The 26,196-nt window shown below is 39.2% G+C and overlaps 1 protein-coding gene across 1 annotated transcript in view; it reads right to left on the bottom strand.

Annotated features, from left to right (window-relative positions):
* Window positions 1–26,196, bottom strand: part of PCBD2 (pterin-4 alpha-carbinolamine dehydratase 2) — a 60,190-nt gene that overhangs the window by 15,667 nt on the left and 18,327 nt on the right. The gene's annotated exons all lie outside the window — the stretch shown is intronic.

The following is a 26,196-nucleotide window of genomic DNA, read 5'->3' as shown; positions in this document are numbered from 1 at the left end:
GAAAAATAATATAAACTAAAATTAAACAGTGAACAAAAAGTAGGAGAAAATATTATTTCAATATTGCTTTGAGGGGGGACCATAAACGCTATATAAAGAAATAGAGGACTATATTTTCTTTTTTTGTTGTTGTTATTAAGATGGAGTCTCACTCTGTCGCCCAGGCTGGAGTGCAGTGGCACAATCTCAGCTCACTGCAACCTCCGCCTCCCAGGTTCAAGCAATTCTCCTGCCTCAGCCTCCCGAGTAGCTAGGACTATAGGCACGTGCCACCACACCCGGCTAATTTTTGTTTTTGTATTTTTAGTAGAGACAGGATTTCGCCATGTTGGCCCAGCTGGTCTTGAACTCCTGACCTCAAGTGATCCGCCCGCCTCGGCCTTCCAAAGTGCTGCGATTACAGGTGTGAGCCACAATGCCCAGCCAGAAATAGAAGACTATATTTTCTATGTAAAATTATAGGTATATAATTTTATAGGATCTTGTAGATACTATACATAGGTATAATAGTACATATATATGTATATAATACTATATATAGGTATTATATATATATACGATATACTATATTATCCATAAGGTACTATCAAGTTATATACCTATATATAGTTATAATAGTATCCACAAGAATCAAAATAAAAATATAAACATTCCCAGTTAAGTAAAGAAAAACATAATAAAAATGAAACAAAGAAAACACAGTCCATATCATAATTTAAAATAAGGAAGAAAAAAGTATTTTGGTTCTGCCATGTTTTATAAGACTAAACTCATCTGTGCAATCAATAAATGTAAAGAACATAAATCCAACCAATCAAAATAAAGAGAAAACTTTCACACTGGATCACAAAGCAAAATTCAATCATTAAAAATAAAAGCACATAGGCAAATGCAAAAAAAAAACTTGTTAATAAATTATATTGAACGGGCTAATTTAGGGCAAAACATTAAAAGTCCTGAAGCGGGTAATTTGCATTTATAAATTTGCATCCACCAATGAAGATTAAATAATTACAAATATCTACACTACAAATAATAACGTGGCATTGAATAAGCCCATGTAGGAAATATAGGAATAAATAGAAACATTTATAGTTGGAGACTTTAATTAACTTTTTTTTTTTTTTAAGAGACAGGGTCTCGCTCTGTCTCCCAGGTTGGAATGCAGTGGCACGAATATAGCTTACTGCAACCTTGAACTCCTGGGCTCACGGGATCCATCCTATCTCAGCCTCCCAAGTAGCTAGGACTACAGGCAAGTGTCATTATGCCTGGCTAATTTTTTTAAATTTTTGTAGAAATGGGGTCTTGTTATGTTGCCCAGCCTGGTCTTCAACTCCTGGCCTCAAGTAATCTTCCCACCTCAGCCTCTAAACCTGTAAGTGGCAGGATTACAGGCATCCGCCACTGCACTTAGCCTAACTTACATCTCTTAACCCATGACAGATTAAACAAACAAACATAATTTTAAAGGTAGAGCTAATTGCTATACTTTAAACTCTAAAAACTGAGAATAACACTTTTAAAGCGCTCATCAAATATTCACAGAAATTAAACATATATTAGTCCACAAAGAAAATCTCAATCAATTCCAAAAAGTAGAAATAGTACTGACAACATTCTCTGGAATGCTGATAGATAGGAATAGATGCACCCTTCTTTAATACGATAGAATATATTCTCAGTCCAAAGGCAGCATCATTTTTGTTAGCATCATTCTTTATAGGGAAATGCTAGAATTCCCATTAAAGTCAAGAATAAGACCAAAAAAAAAAAAAGTCAACAGCTTCTCATACAAACAATAACCAATTAGAAAATATACCGAAGAAAAGATATCATTTAAAATGGCACCAAAAAACAATCTAAGAGTAACTTAACAAGAAATTTATAAATTCTATTTCCCGAAAACTTTAAAAAACTACTACTAAGAAATAGATAAATCTTACTACACTAAAAATTTTTTTCTGCACTGCAGGAAGAAGACAGGTAAAAAAAATTTTTTCTGTATGGTAATAAAATCCAACAAACAAAAGCAAAAGATAAACAACAAATTATATTTGCAGTATATACTTCCTTAGCATATAAAAAGCTCCTACATATTAATGAGACCAACCACCATTTTTTAAATGAGCAAAGGACATAATAGACAACAGAAAAGAAATTCAAATGGTTCTAAAACATAAAAACTGCTCAATCTCAATCATGGTAAATATAAATTAAAAACTAAGTTAAACCTATTAGCTTGAAAAAGATCAAAATATTTGCTAATATTCTGTTGGTGAGGATATAGAAGAAAAGGTATTCTCACATGCTGCTGGTGAATATAAGTTGATATAATCATCATGGAGGGCAATCTGACATTATCTGTCAAAACTGAAAATGCCCATACCTTTAGACCAAACAACTCTACTTCTAGGAATTTGTGCTGCAGACATACTCATAAATTACAAGAAAGGTCATTGAAGCACTGCCTGTAATAGCTATAGACTTGAAACAGCAAAATCTCCATCAATAGGGAACTGATTAGAAAGATTATGGTACATTTACACACTGGAATACTATGCAGCCATTAAGCAGAACAAGGAAACCATTTATCCTCTGACATGGAAGTACCTCTAAGATACATTACTAAATGAAAAAATATATATGCATAACAATAGTTCATGAAGCATATAAAAAGGAAAGAAAAGAAATTATATGCTTGTGTATGCATTAATATCTCTGGAAGGATATACAAGAATGATGGGAGCAATGGTGAATGATGAGGAGAGTGCAGAGTGGGAACTGGATGGTTGAGAATCACAAACAGGAAGACTTCCTACATTCTTTGGTACCTTTTGAATTTGTACCACGTGTATACCTGATCTATTTTTTAAAAATTAGTTTGGGAAAAAATGAACAACATGCAAATGAAGTTCCCACTGTAAAGGGAGCTGGAATCCTTTAATGTACATAACCTGGTTCATATTAAAATATTTTGGCTCATGTTAACTTCTTAACATATGCCTACCTGTTTAGGTGGGTTTTTAGTGCCAATTTACAGCATAGTTTGTCTATGAGCCATGTTCTGTTGAGCCACAGCCATTTCAAACAAACATATGGCCAACAAATAACATATAATGGCTGATAATAGTTTCAGTCTTTCCTCTATTGCAAATTACAAACATTTTATGAACAAGTCAATGAATGTATGATGAAGTATGACTTTTTAAGTTACTCTACCATTTTAAGGAATGTAAGCAATACAATCACAGTAAATTGGGCCAATGAAGTTTGTCATTTGGAAATCTCCAAACCATCAGCAATTAAAGATTTTTCCATGAACCCCAAATCAAGTATTCTTTGGGAACTTTAATTTTTCTTAAAGTTACTTTTGTTTCATTTTATTCCATGAAACTATGAAAGACTATCAGATGCACAAAACCAAGACAAAAATCGTGCATCAATCTGTGAAACGTTTAACAGCACCCTGAATTTAAAATACAGCTTCAGTCAAATAACATGTATGATTTATTAAAGTTCTAAGACTTCTAGCACATATTTACAATACAAATCTTTCATTACTCAGAGCAATTCTCTTTGATATACATTCTTTAAATCAGCTGCCTTTTATATTTTGATTATAGACTATTTTAATTATGCACTAAAAAAGAACATATCTCCCACTAAGAAAATGAGCACCAGCTACTCCAAAGTAATTTCCCCAGTACAATCTCCATTAAGCCTCTAAATACTTCCTTTACTAATTCAATGAATTAGACGTCTATTGTTTATGAATCACCATTATGTTTGTAGGCCTATAACCCTTCTTTTATAAAACACAATTGCTATGGAAGGAAATGATATTTACGTCTGATTACAAATGAAAACACTATTACATAAATCAGTTTGGGCATTTCTTCACGTCTTGAAACATGATCAGCAATTTACTCTAATTGGTGATCAAGGAAACTATCTTGTGATCAATTAAAGTAATTACCAGATTCCGGCAACACAACCTACCTTAATTTCAGCTAGAGTCTGCACTTCTTCAACTTTAATTAAAAATAATGAAAATTATTAAGCAAAATGCAAGGCAAGATCATTGCCAAGCATGCACATGTCACAGGACAGGACCTTGCCCTGGTGTTGGTGACTTATCAATCACATAAACACTGTCTAGTGCACCAAGTAAAGGCATTCTTTGCCACAGAACATGATTACATGTCTCACCAAGACTTTCACGTGGAACACTGTTAACTGTTCTAGCTGCCGCAAAGGAAATGTCAGATTTTAATTGTAGGCAACACAAGAATATTCTCAACTAAATTGTGAGGAACAGATCCAACCAAAGATGTATTTAATCCATGCTTTTTTTCTCTGGACTGTCAGACATATTTTTAGCACAGTGGTCAACTAAGTTCAGTTTCTACTAGCTCTGCTATTCACTAGCTATATGACCTCAGAAAAGTTACGTAACTTTTGAAACGAGTTTCAGTTTCCCCATACGTAAAAGGAGCTAATTCATGTAATATACTTTACAGTATGCCTGGCACTCTATTAAGAACTCAGTTAATGCTAGTGATTATTATCATCATCAATAACACTTTGATATTATAGTGTCTGTGGCCTGGAAAGGAAGAATTCCTTTCCAAACCTAGCAGAAGACCAATTTGAAGGCCAAAGAAATTCACCTTTACAAGGCTCAGAAAACCAGAAACATCTTTAGCACTGTTTCTCTGAGTGGGTGTCGGCACGGGAAGATTTCCTTGCGGAACTGGCAATCTGTCAGCGAGCATCTCAGCCAAGCAGGTGACTCATGTCTCCCTGAGGAAGTGGGGCTAAAGGCCTGCTTGAGGACCATTCCCTGCGCAGTCCCTTGTGTGTCTGGGGGCAGACACAACTCCTACCAATCCTAAGCCACTAGTCTACCTGCCATCTACTTGATCCGCCACAGAGCTCAACATTTCCAATAACTCAGGCCAAGAATATCCAACTATGAAATTAAAACTGGCTTCTCCAGGCACTGAAGACAACATCCACAAGCTACTGAAAAAGCTGCCTGCTCTTCCAGGCCCCAGACGAAATGAGTCCCCCTTAGCTCATGGTAATAAGTACATTTTTTAAATGTCACTGAACAGGTCAACACCTGTGAGATAGCATGCTCACTTCTAAACATTGCTTTCAAAAGCTGTTTTCATACTGTAGCATTTTAGAGCCTTTAAAAAAAAAAAAAAAAAGCTTCAAGTCACTGTTCTTGGCAATTGCCATAATAGCCTACACAGCCAATTGAAAAAATATGGCAACTCTTTAGCTAATGACATGGTACCATCTTCAACATATACTGTTAAATGAAAAAGCAAGGTGCAAAACAACTTTCTTTTGCAGAATTAGGACTTACAATACATCAGTAAATTTCTACTGAATTCCCAGGCTAGGAAAACTCCTCTTAGATAGGAGTTAATATAAATCCACTCTTCTCCAGGTGGCAGTGTTTACATCCACAAAAAAAACTCTACACACGATTTTACCAAAGGGCCCTTCATTTCTGTTTCATTTTTAGTGAAAGTTCTCTAACTAGAGAGAGTTCACACAGCTGATGTATACCAAAAAGACATTCTGGCCAAGGTGATCACTAGCTATGAGTATCTTTTCCCTGAAGAGACACTACTTGTTTCCGAATTCCTCTGCACCTAAGTTTAAATTCATTTCGCCCCATCTTCATCAGCTACTATTGGGCAGACCAATTGCCCAGTCTGATTAGCTCTTTCTTAAATTTCTCACAATCTTTCAGTTTAGAATTAGCACATTTCACCAGCTTTCTACCCATTCTTTTCTCCTAAAGCAAACAGAAGCACTGGTTTTAAAACCACCCCAAGAGAAGCACCTTACCAGAGTTCCCTGGTGTCAAAATAACTTGTGATGCTTTGCAGTTCACTGGGGCTGTTCATTATTGCCAATCAGCTGCCTCAGAAAAGTCCTGTTGGAGGTTTTCTTCCCTAATCTGCTGATAATCCTTATTTGTTGGCTTTCAGAGTCTTATGAGGTGAGAGGTATTGCAAAGATTACCAAAGTTTAGTTAGTTTTGTTTTAGCAATCCTTTTAAAAATTGAATTTAAGCTCCTTGGTACTGTCATCATTATAAAATTATAAAAAAATTCTACTTTATATAAAAAAAAGACCATAGGCTTCAACTTTGTGCTTCCGAACCACTAAGACACACAAAGTACCTGGCCAAATATATTTTTAAAAATTGAGGCCAGGGGGCCGAGCGCGGTGGCTCACATCTGTAATCTCAGCACTTTGGGAGGCTGAGGCGGGTGGATCACGAGGTCAGGAGATCAAGACAATCCTGGCTAACATGGTGAAACCCTGTCTCTACTAAAAATACAAAAAATTAGCCAGGCGTGGTGGCGGGCACCTGTAGTGCCACCTGCTCGGGAGGCTGAGGCAGGAGAATGGCATGAACCCGGGAGGTGGAGCTTGCAGTGAGCCAAGACCGTGCCACTGCACTCCAGCCTGGGTGACAGAGCGAGACTCCATCTCAAAAAAAAAAAAAACTGAGGCCAGGCCCAATGGCTGTAATCCCAGCACTTTGGGAGACCAAGGCAGGCGGACTACCTGAGGGTTTGAGACCAGCCTGACCAACATGGAGTAAACCCCGTCTCTACTAAAAACACAAAATTAGCCAAGTGTGGTGGCACATGCCTGTAATCCCAGCTACTCAGGAGGCTGAGGCAGGAGAATCGCTTGAACCCAGGAGGCGGGGGTTGCAATGAGCCATTATCGCACTATGGCACTCCAGCCTGGGCAACAAGAGCAAAACTCCGTCTCAAAAAAAAAAAAAAAAATTTTTTTTTTTTGAATAGCATGCAAAATGACAGTCTACTCCCTAACTTTTCTTCTTTATAATCAACTGGTTCCTTTCAGGAGACATAACTACTACTAACACTACATAATTCCAGTTTATATATGACATAAAACTATCTTGCCCTATTACTGTAATAAAAATAATTTCTATGGATCTAGTTTTAAAGAGAGAGAAGGCAAAAGGGCTTCTGCTCAAATTGGGATGTGTTAAGCTGAAAGTCAAGATGCTACAATAACAACCAAAAGGGTGGAGGAAGAGAACAAGTGCTCTGGGCAGAAAGAATGCCCACTCCCCCATCATCTGTGGGGCAGCCACAGCGACTCAAAAAATATTTTAAGGAAACAAAGCAACACCTAAGTTTGGCTTAGTGGTACAGTAAATACATTTTCTATAAGCAGTACACATTTTGTAAAATAGAGTATCATCCCATTTCACATCACAAAATATCTGATGGTCTAAAGCAGTTGCACACCATCAATAAAATCATGTTTATCCTTTCTTTTGCTTATTTTTAAACTGGGAATCCATTCCCCTTTTAAAAGTTTTTAAAGCACAGTTTCTGCAACATTTGCTAATATTTTCTGCAAGAAAAGTACATCATCCAAGTACTAGCTCCTGGTAACTCCACAGAGGAACTCCAGTGATAAACGGCAGCAATGTGTCCGTGGAAGAAAAAAGCCTGCCAGAGCCATGTTTCAGAAAACTGTGTCAAGCAAGAAGCCCAGCAAAGAAACCGTCTCATAAGTTGTCTGTATTTGTTTCAAAATCCACACACAGGTTGCAAACTTGGAATAGTCCCTGAACCTGTGAGAATCTTCAGACATCGAGCTGAAGGAAACCACAAATGTATTCAGGATTTATCCTTAACCTGTTATTTTTCTCTCCTTAAGCCTACCCAACCTATAAGGGTAAGCTTAAGGAGAGAAACATTCCTACCCTTATAGACGGAAAGTAGGGATTTTTTGTTTTTGTTTTAAACAATCTTATTTAAGTATATTTATTTATTTAATAATAATTTTAATTATTTGTTAAAGAAAAATACCAGGGCTTATAGCCACAAAGAAAGTAAAGTAAGCTTAGCACTTAAACCCTATTTTTGGTATCGAAGACAAAGTCTGGTGGGTGGTATCCTTATATCCTGAAAAATGCTAATCCTAGCTATGTCTCTTTCTATGGCCTTCAGCAAATCCTAAACCTCTCTTGCCTCTACTGCTCTGTAAATCTGAGGCTCTATTACTTCTTAACATCACTATTGGGTGTGAGGAGGTCTCACAAAAACGCACAGAGTGCTTTGCACAGCAAATGTGCTTCTTTGGGACACTGAAGCGGTTCCAATTTGCTTGAATCATACATAAAGTAATTTTATGCCACTTTTTTAAAATCTAGAAAATTTGTTCTGTGTAGCCAAACTTAGCTGCATCTTGAATATAAATGAAAAATTTTAAGTCTCTGTGTCAAAAATTCACAAATTATGCTAGTAACTCAGAAAATAGCAATGAAGAGAGAAAACATTTAAAATAATAAATTCTTAAGTCGAATTTTTCCGCATTTCTGTATAAATTATCTTAACTTCAGCTGTTGATCTAGGAAGTTTCTGGAGAGGTTGGCTTTTTTTATATATGTAATTCACAATATCCTGAAAGAAAGAAAAATGGTTTGTTTTCCTGAGTGTATATAAACAAGATCGTTTGTTTTCTCCTCCTCAGAGCAGGCTCCCATTCTGTTCTGCCACGGAGCAATCACCTTCTCTGTGCAGGTAGGGTTGACAGGCACGCAGCACACAGCAAAGCTCCATCTCTGCAAAGACTGCTCAGCTCATTTGCAATCCCATCAGAGGAAAGTCATGCAACTGGCTCTAAACCATCAGGGCAAAAAAAGCACACTGCTGGAGCAGGAGTGCACTGCCATTTGATGCAACTGCTACAGGGAAATTCTTCCCTTTTGTTTTTAAAAGTTTATTATTTCATACCTTATGCAAATCATACTTTATATATTAAGCAATAATATTTGAGACATACTCAAGTCAAATTAAAGGCTTCAATAGCCTTGCCAAAAGCACTGTGATTTTCCTATAAAAAATTATTCCAATTTGTTGATCTTACATAGGATGAAACATACTGTAACAATCTTCATAATTTATGTCCTGTTGGGACACAATGATTTAAAGTAACATAATACAGAGCTGCATCACAGCTAATCTAAACCACCTGACCAGATAAACACCAGCTTCCCTTCTCTCTTCAGCAAGGGCATTTCTGTTTATTGTCATATCATTTCCTCATTCTAGGAACATGCAGAATAAATGCAGCCAACCTACATTTCAGTGGGAGGCTGAGCCGGTCTTTCCCATGTCAGGAGGTTTGTGAGCATACAGGTACCAGTACAATGTCAAGGGTTTATAAGATAGAAAACAATCCAAGAATTCCACCCTCAAAATCATTTACGGCGAAGCAAATATGGATTCATCCAGTACAATCCGGACCAGGTGTGGTGTTATAAACCACAGTCTTTTGGTTGTTGTTTTTGGGTTGTTGTTTTTTTTTAATGTCACTGAAGAGGTAATTCTTTAAAACAAATTATAGTGCTTACTCTGAGCCAAATTTTTATAACTGCTTCAATCATGCCTCATGCCATGCTCACAGGCACTCATGATCAGATTAACCAAACCGAAATGCCTATATTAACCAACATCTCTTAGGGGTGAGGAATCTTGGTAGAAGAAAAAGACAAAGAGCACAATATGGCATTGACCATGTTCATTTCTGGTGTACAACTGCATAGGCAGATTTCAAATTGCAAGGTTTCTCCAAGGTCCAAATACCTTCACTCTCCTCACATATGCAAAACCTTACTAGGCACAGGGAGGTTTTTAGGGGAACTTAAGAGAAGGGTTTAAAGTTTCAACCGTGAAAGAAAAAGTGCAGGAACACATGTGCATTCGGCAGATAACAATTCACTGAAAATATTTTAAATCAAAACAAAACGCCTGTCTGACCAAATTTTTATAAACTTGGTTGGGGAAGAGGAAAACAATTTTTTAAGGGTGGTTTCAAATATTACTTTCTGCTGTTGCTGAGAATTTTCAAAGCTTTTCATGCTCCATTGGAAGCAGCTCTGCTTCACAAACTGTTCTAGTAGGTCCTGCCAAACAAATGGTCTGATACACTTTGTTACAAGTTTATCAATTTGCTTACCCAGGCAAATATATATAATTATCTTTGCTCATAAAGATCAGTGTAAAATAGGATCCCTCCACTGAAAGCAATGAGATTACTAAAACACAAGTGGATGAGACAGTACTAGCAGACCAGGCATTTGCTCCCCAACCCCAGCTCCACTGCAGTCCACACTGCATTCCTACCGGTCCCGGAAGGCACAGAACCTAAGACAACTTGACCAACACCATTTTTCAGTCTCTTGTGGGTCTCTGTACAGGAATGGAGACAGCAAGTAGTGACATTTCTGTCACAACCTGGAGCCTTTTGATTCAGGAAATGAAAGGGAAAATATAATTTTGAAGTATCCTTTTCAGGCAACAGACATTCAGTAACTTGGGTCTGAACTTTACACCATGAGCGTTTGTAAAAGTTTAAAGTAATAGATTACAAATCTGCAATACTGGTGGCATTCTGAGTGCTATCAACAGTGACTTTTCCTTAAAAGTGATTCTTTTTTGTCCTAAAGCACTCGTAACCTAGACTGAGGCCCCACTTGCTAATTCATGTTTCCGTGATCTTTGCACCTTATGTATACCGTCCCCAGTTTTCAAAACCACTTCAAAATCAGATCACACTGCTCCGAAGTCACAAGTGCTTCGGTCACCATGGATTTCTATGGCCTCATGAATGGAAGGGGTTTTCTGATGACAAAGAGCCTGTCCCTGGGCTATAATGTGAATGTCATCAAGCCCAGACCTTCTCACAATCCTGGTTTTTCATTTTTATTAATCCATGTACCAGAAGTTATCCCAGCAATTCCATTTCTAGATTTATGCCGTATGGAAACTCTTACACTTATGCACAAGGAGACACAGGATGCTTGTTACAGAACTGACCGTAATAAAAACCATGAGAAAGACTCTAAATGTCCATCAATAAGGAAATTAATAAATGATAGTTACTTTATTTATGTATTTGATTTGCAAAGGAATAAGACATTTTAAAAATACATTTACTGTATCAGAAACAATGCAATATGATGGAAAGAGCATCAGACCAGGAATCCAAAACCTGGGCTCTCAACCCAGACCTTGAGCAGGCTATACGACTTGGCTGGGCTGCATTTCCCATCTAGGTAAGATGAGATGATATGAACCAATCACACAGCACAGTGCCCTCACATACACAGTAATGTTCAAATTTAAAACTAATAATAATATTATCATCTAGTATACACAAGGAACAGGATATCTCTGATTACCTTCTATTTTGGTATTAATCATAAATTACTTTTTTATTTTCATCATCTCAATGGCAATACCTGAATAGCCTCTTTTCTGATCAAGTAGTACCTTCTGAACATAACTTGATTCTTGCTGACTATGGATCTGAGTGTATCTCAGCGCCATTACTCTGACCACTGATTCTCATCATTCAGTTCTAGGGACGAAGAAGAGGAGGGGAAAATATAATGAGCATTTATAAAATAACTACTCTGGACCAGGTACTTACTGCAGCCCTGTGAACAGGTTTATCATTCCTATTTTACAGAGAAGAGAACTGAGGCTCTGAGAGGTTAAATCACTTGCCCAGAGTCACGCACCTCATAAAAAGTGAGGCTGGGATGCAAATTCAAGTCCCCTATGTCCAGCTCCAAAGCCTCCATGTGTGCATGTTTAGGTACAAATGCCTGATGTCAGATTATATTTTTTCCTTTTTTTTTTTTCTTTTACTTAAAAGTAAATTTTAGCAAAAATAAGTTTCCTACAATCTTTTTTTTTTTTTTTTTTGAGACAGAGCCTTGCTCTATTGCCCAGGCTGGAGTGCAGTGGTGCGATCTTGGCTCACTGCAAGCTCCGCCTCCCGGGTTCACGCCATTCTCCTGCCTCAGCCCCCCAAGTAGCTGGGACTACAGGCACCCGCCACCACGCCCGGCTAACTTTTTTTTTTTTTGGTACTTTTTTAGTAGAGACGGGCTTTCACCATGTTAGCCAGGATGGTCTCAATCTCCTGACCTCGTGATCCACCCGCCCCGGCCTCCCAAAGTGCTGGGATTACAGGTGTGAGCCACCACATCCAGCCCCTATAATCTTATTTTTTAAATTTAATTATAAGAGATAAAGTATAACAGGTTTTAGAAAAAGAAAAAATTATTATGTAGTTTTTTTCCCTGTGCCCTTTTTTCCAAAATTGTTATAATAATCATTTAATTGTGTATCCTGAATCACTATATACTATTAAAACATCCTACTCATTCTCCATGTGGCACCATGGTTTTCTTTACTTATTTTTAGAAGCTTCACAGTCTCACATACAGCGAGTAACTGTCTCTTTTAGAAACCATTTTATGGTTTCATGTAGAAGAGAGACATGTATACCAAATATATCTTTTAAAAGCCAGGCCTTCTGAATATAAAGATCTTTGAACTCTCTATCAATATACATTGCAGTTTCAGGGGCAAAATTAGAAGAGCAATTCTATACTTGGGGATTTATGGAATAAATGAAAAGGTTTTTTAAAATCCCTTTCTTCAACTCCCAGTGGAAACATTAGATAATATGATAAAGTCCTCTTTTAGCTGAACACCTATTAAAGCAACCAATTAATTCAGGTATTAACAGTCTAGTGTGCCAAAACAATGACAATTAAACCTGTCAGAACAAATAATCTACCTACCAAAACTGAAATGGCAAGGATATCATCATCAAATCCTCCAAGGTGCAGGCAGTGTGTGCTGTGGAAAGATCCTCAAAGTAGACTTCTCAGGAACCAAGTTCTTTTTTTTTTTTTTTTTTTTTTGAGATGGACTCTTGCTCTATTGCCCAGGCTCGAGTGCAGTGGCGTGATCTTGGCTCACTGCAACCTCCAACTCCCTGGTTCAAGCGATTCTCCTGCCTCAGCCTCCCGAGTAGCTGGGATTACAGGCATGCGCCACCACGCTAATTTTTGTACTTTTAGTAGAGACGGGATTTCACCGTGTCGGCCAGGATGGTCTCAACCTCATGATCCACCCTCCTCGGCCTTCCAAAGTGCTGGGATTACAGGCGTGAGCCACCATGCCCGGCCAGGAACCAAGTTCTTATGCTCAAAATACTTCTTCCTGTCACATGTGTCTGTGGACATGACACTCAACCTCCACATTCAGCCCCTGCACTTGTCCAAAAGAGGGCCACTCACCAAAGGATTGCGAGGAGGCTGAGAAGTCAGGATAAAAGAGCTTCATTCACTTCTATCTTTAGTGCCTAGAGAACAGAGTACTGCTCTGAAATAACTCATATCTTATGTTTTCAAAATTATGATATTTAAAGAGTTTCATGATAAGGTCAAAGTCTCCACTACCCTCTGGGTCTGCCTAATCTTACCTCAAGCACCCAGTGCAAACTTGAGAGCCATTCCTACCCTGGTGTTCTGAGATACATTCTTTATTGAAACCTTAGGAAATATGACCACCTGCACATCCAGGGTTATTAAAAAAAAAAAACAAAAAATATGCTGCACCATGACTATGGCGTGTGGGCACAAGGTCAGAAATAAACTGGGGTGGTTCTAAAAGAAATGTACAACCCAGAGAACCAGGCCTCAGGAGACCAACAGGGTTGGAGCTGGCAGGGACGGCAGCAGTTACTTGCCCTAAACCCCGGAGGCTTGGAAAATCATGCCTTACAATTGTTAGAGTTTGATTTCATTTTATTTACAAGAGTGGTACTCTGCTTTAACTTTAAATCTCTCTGGGCCATGCAGAATATAATGGAAAATTACTCAAATAGTCCTGTGACACCAGAAGTCCACAGATAGAGAAAGGAAGGTGTACCTGGGTGCAGGTCTAGCTCTTTCGCCTGGGAGAGTTACTTCTCCCTCTCAGCCTCAGCCTTCCCATAATGGGAAGAAGTGGGTGGACCAATGATAGGTGGAGTTCTTCCCGCTGTGTGACCTGATGGCCAACATAAGGAAAAAAGTGCCATGTTCCTGGTGATTAAAAAAAAAAAAAATTTTCATATTACAGAGTGGGGGTCTCCTTACGCCAGCAATTACATTGTTTAGGAAGAGAGGGCTGGTTTTTCATGGTGGTTGGGAAAGAATCTAGAGGGCTCTGTCTGGCATAAAGGACCTATTTGGGACCTCAGAAGTGTCTTTACAAGCTCTAGTAAAACTTTAAGGTAGTTAAGTGTCCAATCTATCTTTCAGTTTCATATACTGTGAGGCAGACCCCAAGTCACAGATGTCTGTATCAGCCTTTCCAGAAAGAGTATTTTTGAACCTTCTTGGGTGTCTCATGTGAAGCTGTTGCTCATTGCAGGCAGAAGGCTGTCCCTTCCTTAGATGCATTTAAAGTTTTAAGAATGGAGGTTGTCTGTACATGGTAGATGCTACACAGGATTTTAGGAGCCTCTGGTTTTTCTGAACAGACAGGGGCACTATGCACCATTCTTTCTCCTGACTACTTCTGATTTCCCTAAAAACACCCTCCAAAAGTGAAGATTCCTCCTATGGCCCAGCAGATGCCCCATATGCATTACATGGGCTTAAAAAGTTATAAATACAAACTTCTAAAAACTTCAGAATCTCAAAAAAAAAAAAAAACCATCAAAATCTGAAAATAAAAAATGACTACATTAACATGAGCTTGTAATAAGATACAAATTCTGCACCTTCTGTCTGTGTACCACTTTTTAAGAAGACAGGACGGTAATGAATGATGACAGTACCTTAGGAATGTCTATTTTTGGAAGGTTACATGTTGGGGTTTTCTTTCAAAATATAATACTATTCAATATTTTCTTTAAATATATTTCCTTTAAATAGTAAGTATAGTCAGGTATATTCCAAACATGATTTTTAAAAGAGTAAAAAACAATTATAATAGATTTAAGAAAACAGATTTATGCGTGCTCATAAATCTGACAATATGAAGGCTATATTAATATAACCAGTACTTACATTATCCCATTTAAGTAAAGTCTTTGGATTTTAAATGTGCAGTTAGGCCCTACTTTATTTAAAAGCTTAAAAAATTATAGCTAAAATGGTTTTTTGTACAACACCTTTCTTTTGCCCCTTGTAACCTTATGAGTTAGTAATAAATGAGTTTGGTTACGTCAAAACAAATGGGAAATAGTTTGAGTTTTAATGCAATATTTTAAAACCTGGTAAAAATTCCTTTAACAGTATTCTAAGTATATATTTTTTAAAGTAATTAAAATTTCTAAACCTCTCAGACAGCATTCAAGCATTCCTAACTTCACAGCATCCTAACTCTATCCCCTCCCCCTTCTCCACTCTCACACACAATTAAGTCAAAGGTTAATTTCCATTCTAAGTCAAACTCTAATCCAAACTCTAATCCTGTGTTCCCAAAGTACCCCACCCAACACATAAAGCTCCCAAGCACACAGACTCTTCTCCAGAATAGGAAGGTCACAAAAGGGTGAGAGGACACCCTCGTCATATGGTGAAAATCAGCTATAAAACTCAGAAGTTCCACCAATACCCACATCATTTTATAAACAAAAAATGGTCATTCAGAGAAAAGGTTCCTTCAGTGTCTCTGCTGCTGTTCCTTAGTGAGAAAATGACTTCTAAAAGGAAGGCAAAGAGGCATGAAAGGCAAGTCTACTGAAGCAGGACTGGTTTCACTTCTGGCACCAAAGTCGATGGCAACAATGACGGATCTGGAGACATGCCTTATGATAAATACCAAAAGGCAGCGACATCGTAGGCATGGCAGCTACAGGCACTGCAGACCAAGAAGCAGAGCTTCAAGCCCCACACTCACAAGGCTAAAACGTTTCCTCGTGTGAGAAACAGAACCACCACTAACAATTTTTGGAAATAATATTTGAGTCTTGGCTCCCAACTGGATAATTTTGTTCTGCACCAAAAGCAATTCCATTCAAATTCCCAAAGTCTTCAAGCGGCTTCAGACTAATTTCAAGACACAGTTTCCTTCCAAACCCAATGAAATGAAAGGCAGAAACCAACAAAAGAAAAAAATAAAATTAAATAACATGTATAAGATGGTTTGCCATTTTATGAAAAACAAATGAAGACTTACGCTTGCATCACACTGATAAACTGAGAGTCTGCCAGTGGTTCTCAGGGCAGATGTAACATTTTAACAAATGTGATTGTTTGTGAACGAAATAATTCTGATCAAAAACTTAATTGCAGCCAAAGTGGGCCCTGGGCTGTGTCACCATAATCCATTCTGACAAGAAGCAGTGAGTGGAGATTCCTACTGTGAACGGAGCACATGTGAAAGGTCAGCTTTGGCCTGGAACTTCAAAACCGTTAACGTGTAAAACAGTGTGCATTAGAGCCCGGAACAGCTAACCACTGGATTAGCGGATGTCCGCTGTGTGAGTCTGATGTGCTTTTGGCAGGTAATGGTTAATTGGTAAATAGGCAATGTATTGTAACTTTCTTCTTTGCCTCTTTCCAACATTTACCAGCAGAACCTATTCTTAATTATAGTCCTAAAACACTGCAATATTAGATTTACAACCTAGTCTCAGAATACCAAAGTAACTGATTTCTCAAATAAAATTCATCTTTTTTAGTAAGGGAAAAGTTGCATGTATTTTAAAAAGAAATATCTGTAGATGGAATGAAAAAAATATTTTCATGTAAAATGGATATATCTGTTCATCCAATAGTAACCATATTATTATAATAGCCAAAATTTGCTAAATAAGGATTTCATTAGAAGAAATAAATGCTTTACTTATGTATTATAATCTGAAATCTGAAAAAAATATGCAATACTATTTTACATAGCTTAAAACAAAATTCTAAATAAAAATAAAGTCAATACCACAGTTTTCATTTTTCAACATGGAATGTTAATTATGAAAGAACCAAGCTAAACATTGCCTTTTAAGTCAATGCACGCAGAAGTAGTTTATACCTATTTAGTGCTATAACATTGGCTCATTTAGTTTTAAATTATAGCCATTTTTCCTATACCTAAGGTAATAGGGCACTAATGAGTGACAAAATCTGGCAATGTGCACTTCAATGATCATTTTAGGATTTAACTCATCTCTGAGTTGAAGAGAGAAATAATGCTTCTCCCTGAAAATAAGCAGGTCTTCTATTCTCAAAGTCAACCTTCTAAGGTTCTGTCTTTGGCCATTGGACAGATGCAGCTCCTGGGCCCTTTTAGGCTAAATTCGGGGATCTTAAAGGTAGCCACCTGGCAAGCAGCCTTATCACCAGCATGTCATGAATCCTGTCCCCTTCAGAACATTAACTGATACCTTTAGAAACAAAATCATACTGCAATGGATGACCTGAAGAGAAAAAGGATCATGGTCAGCAAAACAAGTTATCAGTTTCTTACGTTTCTGCTTTCCACACAGGATCTGAAACCTTTAACATGTCTGGAAATCCCAGAATCTTCCCAACAGTCTGCTCCTGAAAGCATGTGATATACACAGTTACCAATCTGCTGCTCTGTACCCAGCACCTTCCTGGGCTCTGGCCCTGGTCACAGCTCCCGTTCCTCAAGGAGCGTCCAGTGCGACTGAGGAGAACAGAAAGGTTAACCACGGAGAGCTATTAAGGAGTCAAGGAGCAGAGGTAAAACAATCCAGAAGGCTGTGTGAGAGGCCGGGGCTGGGCACAGCCATCTCCTTCTTACTCTTCCTCTCCACGGATGTCCAAGGGGAACCTGCACAGCAAGCCAGGGTCACAAACAGGGCACCCAAGTTACCTACGGGGCTCAACTGATCCTAAGTACACAAAAAAGACATCAAAATTCGCCAAGAAATATTTTACAAGGTTCCAAATCAGTTATTAATGGTATTTTCTTATACTGTTAAGTGACTAATTACACTTGGTAACATATTAAATTATAATTTTAGCCTCACTTCTAATCATCTTTTTTCTATCACCACAACATTTTCAGCATAATAATTCTTGGCTGCCGTTCCACTTCCTTAGTGAGACCCAGGCCAAAGAAGCTTACAATTTCCCTCCAGAAAGATCAGCAGAGCAGAAAGAACCTCCACACTGAGTTCCAGCTTAAAGCGGGCATTTCCACTCAGGGCTACGCACGCTGCCCTAGCCTCAGCGCCAACACTTAACATGACAACTGTCTCATTCAGGAGCAAGATGACTGCCAAGCCAATTGCAACTATTAATGAGGAAACAGACTTTGCTTATTTCTTAACTGGTTTATATTTTTTAACATGTTTTAAAACACAAAATTTCCAGAAAGTTGAACTTATACTTTAATTCCATTCTGGACTGCTGGCTAACTTTTACAAATACAAAGAAATATGTTGCCAGTTTCTTTGTCAAATGAGAGGACACCAAAGAAATTCATCATTCAATTCTTATTTGTAGGAGCAGATTCTCTGTAACTTGTAAATTATTTTGATTTACAGTGAATCATTATTGTATTCATAAATGCTGGAAAGTTGGTGAACAACATGATATAATGACACCCCAAAATAATTTTATAACTGCAGGTGTGCAAATCGTAACATGTGGGAGACGACTCAAAGGATAATGGGGAATAAAGGAGTTTAGGAAGGTCACATAAAGGAGGGAAAGGGATGAGGGCATGTACCCCAATTTTCTAAGATGTCTTCAAACCCAAACCACTCGTGTTTAGGCAGATGCAGTGGCGCAGTCAGGCACGGGCAGCAGAGTCAACAGTTACATTTAAACCAGCAAAAGCAAAATGCTTCATAATTTACAACAACCCAATCAGATTGCTCATTCTTTTGAGGTTAAATGCTACTGACATAAGCTACACCTGAATCCAATCAGTGCAGAAACATTGAGAAGATTCACACGAAAGGACTAAATTTGTCACAAATGGGTTGGTTTCCGATCTTAATGTAGCCAAGTTGCTTTACTCTGACCTCCATTGAACAAATCAACTTAATGGGCACTAGGAGTGCTATAAAACTTAACAATGGAGTGATTTTTAACTTTTAAAATATAGTTATGAAGCAAAATGTTGGATAGCTTCTACAATACTGGAAATCAAATTAAATCTAGATGTTTTTTAACAGTCTTGACAGATATAATCCTAGTTACCATGTAAATTTATGGTAAGCTGCTGTGATATTAGCCACAGGTGCTACTTTTAATATATGAGCCGCATCTGGCTGGGAATAGAATTTCTCAGAGGACTGAAAATGACCTCACTATCAGACAATGGAAGGGAAAAAAACAAGACCACTGTGGCATATAAAAAGCTGAAGATGTGGTCCACAACTAAATATTTCACATAAAATTCATTTTAACTCTGCAGTTGTAGGTTAAAGGATATTATGCCTTCAATATTTAAGAGGCGTAGATGTATTTCAACCAAAAAGCCAAAAGATTAAGAATGTAAGACAGTTATGAATACCGTGGCTACAAATATAATACTAGTTTTCCAATCTTTGATCAATGTCAGAAAAAATGATGCACTAAGACTTGAAAAGAGAATTATTTCATGGTTCCCAAGCACACGACCTGATTAGACACCACTGAGCATACCAAACCATGATGTAACAATTACTGATCTCTAAGCAGCAGCCACTCTCCAGCACCTGCCCAACATTACTGGTTGTGTTGTAAAAGTTCTTTGGGGTCATTCATCGGGCCCAAGAAAACATTTTCACCAAGTGAAATTTTTTTTAAAAAATCATTATAAGTAATTAATTACCATTCTGAGTTTGAGAACCAGCAATATCACCCAGAGACAAATACAAAGGGGAAAGTACATGTCCCTTACTTATCCAATTCAAAAATAAAAACACAAATATGTATAAAACATGGAATTGCTTGCTTTCAAGAAACCCTTCCTGAACCACTCGAAAGCCATCATTTGCCATAGAACTAGCAAGTGTGGAAATGTGATAGAGGATTTACAAAGATTTAATTTCCTATGAAATAACTCTTCCTGAATTAAACAAGCCTTCTTTATCCGAAAAAACTCTCTAAAAGAGAAATATTTCTGTGGAAATATTTCCTACACCATTGCACTAAGCTGTGAGAATGGTGGCTACAAAGCCCTGTAACATAACATTTTCCTTCTGGCTGTCTCAAGTAACTTGAAGGGCCTGATTTTTTAGCTTCAATGGATCAATTCTATCTAGGTGATGATTTCTATTTACTTTTTTAACAGGTGACTGGATCTATTCCTGATCTCAATGGGCATGGAGATCCTGAGTATATTTAGCAAGAACTACCCAGTACAGCTCCCTGACACTTTTGTGTCCAACTGACAGCATTAATACGGAGTATTTGGAAAAGGTGGGCTCACAAAGCCTCTTCTGTGAGGATGGTTACCGTAGAAAGGGATTGGCTAAATTAAATATGGCTTTTTTGTTCAATGGAATAATTTATATATCTCCCACCATTCAAAATCATGTGGTAAGCCAGCTGCAGTGGCTCATGCCTACAGTCCCAGAACTTTGGGAGGCTGAGGTGGGCGGACTGCTTGAACCCAGGAGTTCAAGACCAGCCTGCGCAACATGGCAAAACCCAGTCTCTACAAAAAATACAAAAATTAGCCGGGTGTGGTGGCGCATGCCTGTAGTCCCAGCTACTCAGGAGGCTGAGGTAGGAGGATCATCTGAGCCCAGAAGATAGAGGCTGCAGTGAGCCAAGATGGCACTACTGAATCCAGCATAGGTGACACAGTGAGACCCTGTCTCAAAAAACAAAACAAAAAATCATGAGGTAAAATATTTTACTGATGTGAAAATATTCACTATACATGAAATGAAAGAAGCAACTGACCAAAAATATCTATAATATGATCCCAAATATATATACATACATAAACATTCACACAAATACACATTCACAGCGTTTTTAAGTGAGCAGAAAGATTACAGGTATATTTTTCTTCTTTATACTTTTCTGTTTTCCAAATTATAAAACATATTATGCAATCATAAAAAAAAATTTATTTACCAGCTGAACATGCCACTCAAATTTAACAGGAGGGTATCATTCCTATTAGAATGAGAGGCCTGGTGGATGTGGATCTCTGTGGAGTATGAGTAACCTGTAAATGTTAAACCCTTCTATTTAAAGCTCACAGTTTTAAACACATAGAAAAATGGAAGAGACTCACCCACAAGCTTACATAACAGAATCATACTTTAAGAAACTCCGAATTGGCCAGGTGTGGTGACTCTCGCCTGTAATCACAGCACTTTGGGAGGCCAAGATGGGAGGATCACTTGAGGCCAGGAATTCAAGACCAGCCTGGGCAACATAGTGAGATCCCATCTCCACAAAAAAAAGTAAAATTAAAAAATTTGCCAGGGGTGGGCATGGTGGCTCACATCTATAAACCCTGCCTGAGAAGGCAGGGGGGATCACGTGAGGTCAGGAGTTCAAGACCAGCCTGGCCAACATGGTGAATCCATGTTGCTACTAAAAATACAAAAATTAGCTGAGCATGGTGGCACATCCCTGTAATCCCAGCTACTTGAGAGGCTGAAGCAGGAGAATTGCTTGAACCCAGGAGGTGGAGGTTGCAGTGAGCTGAGATTGCACCACTGCATTCCAGCCTGGGTGACAGAGCAAGACTACAACTCAAATAAAAAAAAAAATTAGCCAGGCAATGTGGCATGCATCTATAGTCCCAGCTACTCAGGAGGTGGAGGTAGGAGGATCGCTTGAGCCCAGTAATTTGAGGCCACAGTGAGCTATGATCACGTCGCTGCACTCCAATCTAAGCAACAGAGACCCCATCTCTTAAAAAATAATAAAAAGAAACAAAAAAAATTGTTTAAAGAAACTCAGAATTAAAATGGCCCTCTCTTCTATACATCTGTATCCACAGCTATACGGTTAGTGGCTTCGATATTTATCTTCTGTATGCAGAGTTCCACTCCTCCAAATAAAGTTTTCAGCTGCTCTCTGCAGACCTATCTGGAAGTGACTTTCCCCTCTAGATAGATGCTCACCTCCAATCTGTAACAGACTTAGAACTGATCATTGATCAATCCAGTATTATAAACTAATGCTTTCAGGGTAGGGCATAGGGAACCATGTAGCAATTTACAAGTCAAATTCCTTTCAGTAGCTGGCAATCTTTTTCTTCAAAACATGCAAATAACATACAGCCTCCTTTAAGCACTCCAAAATAAACATTTCTTCCTAAACAGAAGAAACAGATTCAATTCTGAATAGCAGAGTTGCTCATTCAAAGCTCTAAGACATTCCTAAACAAAACTGCAATCCATATCCTTTGTTATTCTACAATCCTTCAAAATACAGACTTGTGTTAAGAGAAGAGCAGTCACCTTAGGGTGGGATATCTGGCCTTGGAATGATGGTCCCACTGCCCACTTCCTCTGGAAGTTTGAGCAAGCTCTTTAACTTCCCTGAGTTTTCCACCATTAGCAAAATGGGAATACGAACACCTAACCTTAGGAGGCTTCTAGGAAGCTTCAATGAAACAACCTATGTTATTTCATAGGTCACCTAACAATGAGCTACTATACCCAATAGACACTCAAACACTCATTAGTTCATAAAATACTTTGTAACCCTCTAATCTGTCACAAAGAAAACTGATTTGGCTGCATTTCAGGTAAATGATGCAATATTAAAAGTTACCTGTGTACAGAATGACCTTAAAGCAACATTTTTATATGCAAATTTCTAAAATTAATTCCTCAAATTACTGCCAATATATTTTAGCTTTTCTTTATAGCACACCACCAAGTTATGATTTAAAAAAAAGAAAAAGAAGGCTGGGCGCGGTGGCCAAAGTGCTGGGAGGCCAAGGCAGGCAGATTACGAGGTCAGGAGATCGAGACCATCCTGGCTAACATGGTGAAACCCCGTCGTTACTAAAAATAAAAAAAAAATTAGCCGGGCATGGTGGTGGGTGCCTGTAGTCCCAGCTACTCGGTAGGCTGAGGCGGTAGAATGGCGTGAACCTGGGAGGTGAAGGTTGCAGTGAGCCACGATCATGCCACTGCATTCCAGCGTGGGCGACAGAGCAAGACTCTGTCTCAAAAAACAAAAAGAAAAAGAAAAATCAGCCAAGAATGCTGGACCAGTGGTCACAGAAAAGGAAAGGGAAAGAAAGAACTTGAGATTAAAGAATTGTCTTGAAACAGAAATGAATGCCTAATGGATAGCCAGCGAACAGGCCTGTGGCAGCCTCCCAGTGTGGTATTTGGTCGAGTATCTGCCACAGGCCCTCAGGACATCAATATTCTCATCCGATTGTGGCTGTAGTTGTGGGTGGCTGAAACCGTGGTGCTAAAATACTGAATGCCAGTCTTAGTCTCCCTCATGGTTGGAGGCAACTGACTAGAGACACCATGAGCAGCCATTTTCTTCTCTGATGTCTCAGTACTGCACACAGAACAAAGGCACAATCAATGCTGCTGTTCTGGGAAGCACCCTGTGGCAATGCAGAGCACCCTCTCTCATCTCTCAGACACAGCAACTTAGCAGCCAGATAAGCTGGTCACCATTAGGAATCATCGATATCTAGGAGTAAGGAGATGAGGGAGAGGAAAAGTCCCTGGTGAGAAAGGGTTGTATGTATCCTGCAGGGAACAAAAAGATGAAACACTATGTTCCCCTGGGACTAAGTGCACTGACTAGGATCACCCATGGGGAACCTAATCAGGGGCCCTCATGCATTCAAAATACAACTAGGTAACCCTGGGCTAGGTACTATGGGAGATGTACACAGATACAATCCAAGTCTCTGTCCTCAAGCTGCTTATACCTTAGCTGGAGAGAGACACGAGTAAACAGTTACATGACCCTGTTCATAATCTAAGTTGCGTTTAGTCTTGTCCTAACTTTGCCACTAGTTCGTTGTCACCCTGGGCAAACTACATTACCCCTGGGCTTCAGTTGCCCCATCCTTTCTAGCTCTAATATTGATAGGCCCTATATCAAAGCTCTAAGATGCTTAATTAATATCAAAACAAGGCTGGGCTGGGAACGATGGCTCATGCCTGTAATCCCAATACTTTGGGAGGTTGGGGTGGGAGGATTGTTGAGGTCAGGATCTCAAGACCAACTTAGGCAACATAGTGAGACCTTGTCTCTACAAAAAATGTTTTAAAAATTAGCCAGGCATGGTGGCATGTGCCTGTAGTCCAAGCTACTTGGGAGGCTGAGGCAGGTGGATCACTTGAGCCCAGAAGTTGGAGACTGCAGTGAGCTATGATCACACCACTGTACTCAAGGCTAGATGACAGAGGAAGACCCCATCTCTAAAAACAATGTTTTTAATTTAAAAAATAAGTCTGAAAGAACACCACAAACAAGTATAAGGCTAGGAATGAATTCTAAATGGAAAGAAAAGACAACAGACTAATGTCTGAGACTACCAGGTCTGTATAAAGCATAAGATCTCCACCTCCTCTCCAGGCTGTCCTGTGCCCCACCCACCAAAACCATCTTTGCTACGGTCACTGATGTCCTCCATGCTGCTTCCTCCAATGGGCATCCTCTGGTACTCATCTTACTTGGTGTCTCAGCAGAATTCATACTTCCCTCCTTTTGAAACACCATCTTCTTTTGGATTCTGTGACATGACATTGACCTGATTTTCTTCCTTTTTTTTTTTTTTTGAGACAAGGTCTCGCTCTATTACCCAGGTTGCAGTGCAGTAGCACAATCATAGCTCACTGCAGCCTCAAACTCCTGGCCTCAAGCAATTCTCCCACCTTGGCCTCCCAAAATGCTGGGATTACAGGCAAGAGCCAACAGCCTTTTTCCATTTATCTAACAAATCTTTCTTGTCTTTGCCAACTCCTCCTCTTCTAACTCACCCCTAAATGGACCAAGTCCTGAGCCATCCTCTCTTCTCACACTATAATTTCTTCTTGAGTCATCTCATCTATTACCTTGGCTTTTTTCCATAAATACCTATGATTCTCCAATTATCTCCAACCCAGACCTCACCTCTGGCTTTCTAATTCAGACATAAATTTTCTGGAAGTTGACATTTGGATGTCTCACAGCACTCCTTAAGCAGTGTCCAAACCAGAAATCTTGATCCCTGCATCCCAAACCCATTCCTCTCCCACACTTCCCCAGCTCAGTAAATATCACTTCCAGCCACCTATTTCCTCCTTTCCTCCAGGCCTGAGATCTGGGAGTCATTCTTTTTTTTGAGACGGAGTCTCGCTCTGTCGCCTAGGCTGGAGTGGCACGACCTTGGCTTACTGCAAGCTCTGCCTCCCGGGTTTACACCATTCTCCTGCCTCAGCCTCCCAAGTAGCTGGGACTACAGGCGCCTGCCACCACGCCTGGCTAATTTTTTTGTATTTTTAGTAGAGACGGGGTTTCACCACGTTAGCCAGGATGGTCTCAATCTCCTGATCTCGTGATCTGCCTGTCTTGGCCTCCCAAAGTGCTAGGATTACAGGCATGAGCCACCGCGCCCAGCCTGGGAGTCATTCTTAATACCCTTCACTGTTCTTCCTTATCATCCATTACCACTCCTAGCTAGTCAGAGAAACATGGGTATTCTCTATATCTACATTTTCTATAAAAATTATGTGTGCTACCACTGGTTTCTGCTCACGTAAACTCCTGAAGCTCCAGTCTCTATACTTCTCTGCTTCTCCTCTGTCACTGTCCCAGTTCACAATCTCATGCCATGTCCACCCCAGTGATGATCTCTCACCTGAAGGGATGTAACAGCCTCCTTACTACTCTCCTTGATATACCTTCTGTCCCCTCTACTCTATCCTCTGATTGGTCTTTTTAATGCATCAGCTTATAGGGAAGGCCTTACCAAGGCCTTCCCTAACCATGCTCCTCAAAGAGAATTAGGTCTTCCCATTATTCTCTCTCACAGCACTCCTTTCTGATGCAGAGGCAGTATCTGAGCCACTAACAGTATGGATTGCCTGGAATCCAATCCTGACTCCACACTTACTAGCTGTGAGACCTTGGGCAAGTCACTTAGTCTAAGTCTCAGTTTCCTCCTCTGTAAAATTCGGGAAATCTATTTCACAGAGTTCTGTGAAGATTAAATGAACAAATACATGTAAAGTCCTTCCCATAGTGCCATGACCCATAGTTTAAGTGTTCACTAACCATTTGCTGTTAAGATTTTCCTTCCTAGGGCCGGGCGGGTGGCTCACGCCTGTAATCCCAGCACTTTGGGAGGCCGAGGTGGGTGGATCACGAGGTCAGGAGATCGAGACCATCCTGGCTAACACGGTGAAACCCCGTGTCTA

The sequence above is a fragment of the Gorilla gorilla genome, chromosome 4, assembly GCF_029281585.2.
Source record: "Gorilla gorilla gorilla isolate KB3781 chromosome 4, NHGRI_mGorGor1-v2.1_pri, whole genome shotgun sequence".
NCBI classification, from domain to species: domain Eukaryota; kingdom Metazoa; phylum Chordata; class Mammalia; order Primates; family Hominidae; genus Gorilla; species Gorilla gorilla.
Note: the sequence above shows the minus strand (reverse complement) of the source record. Positions and strands in the feature narration are given on the sequence as shown.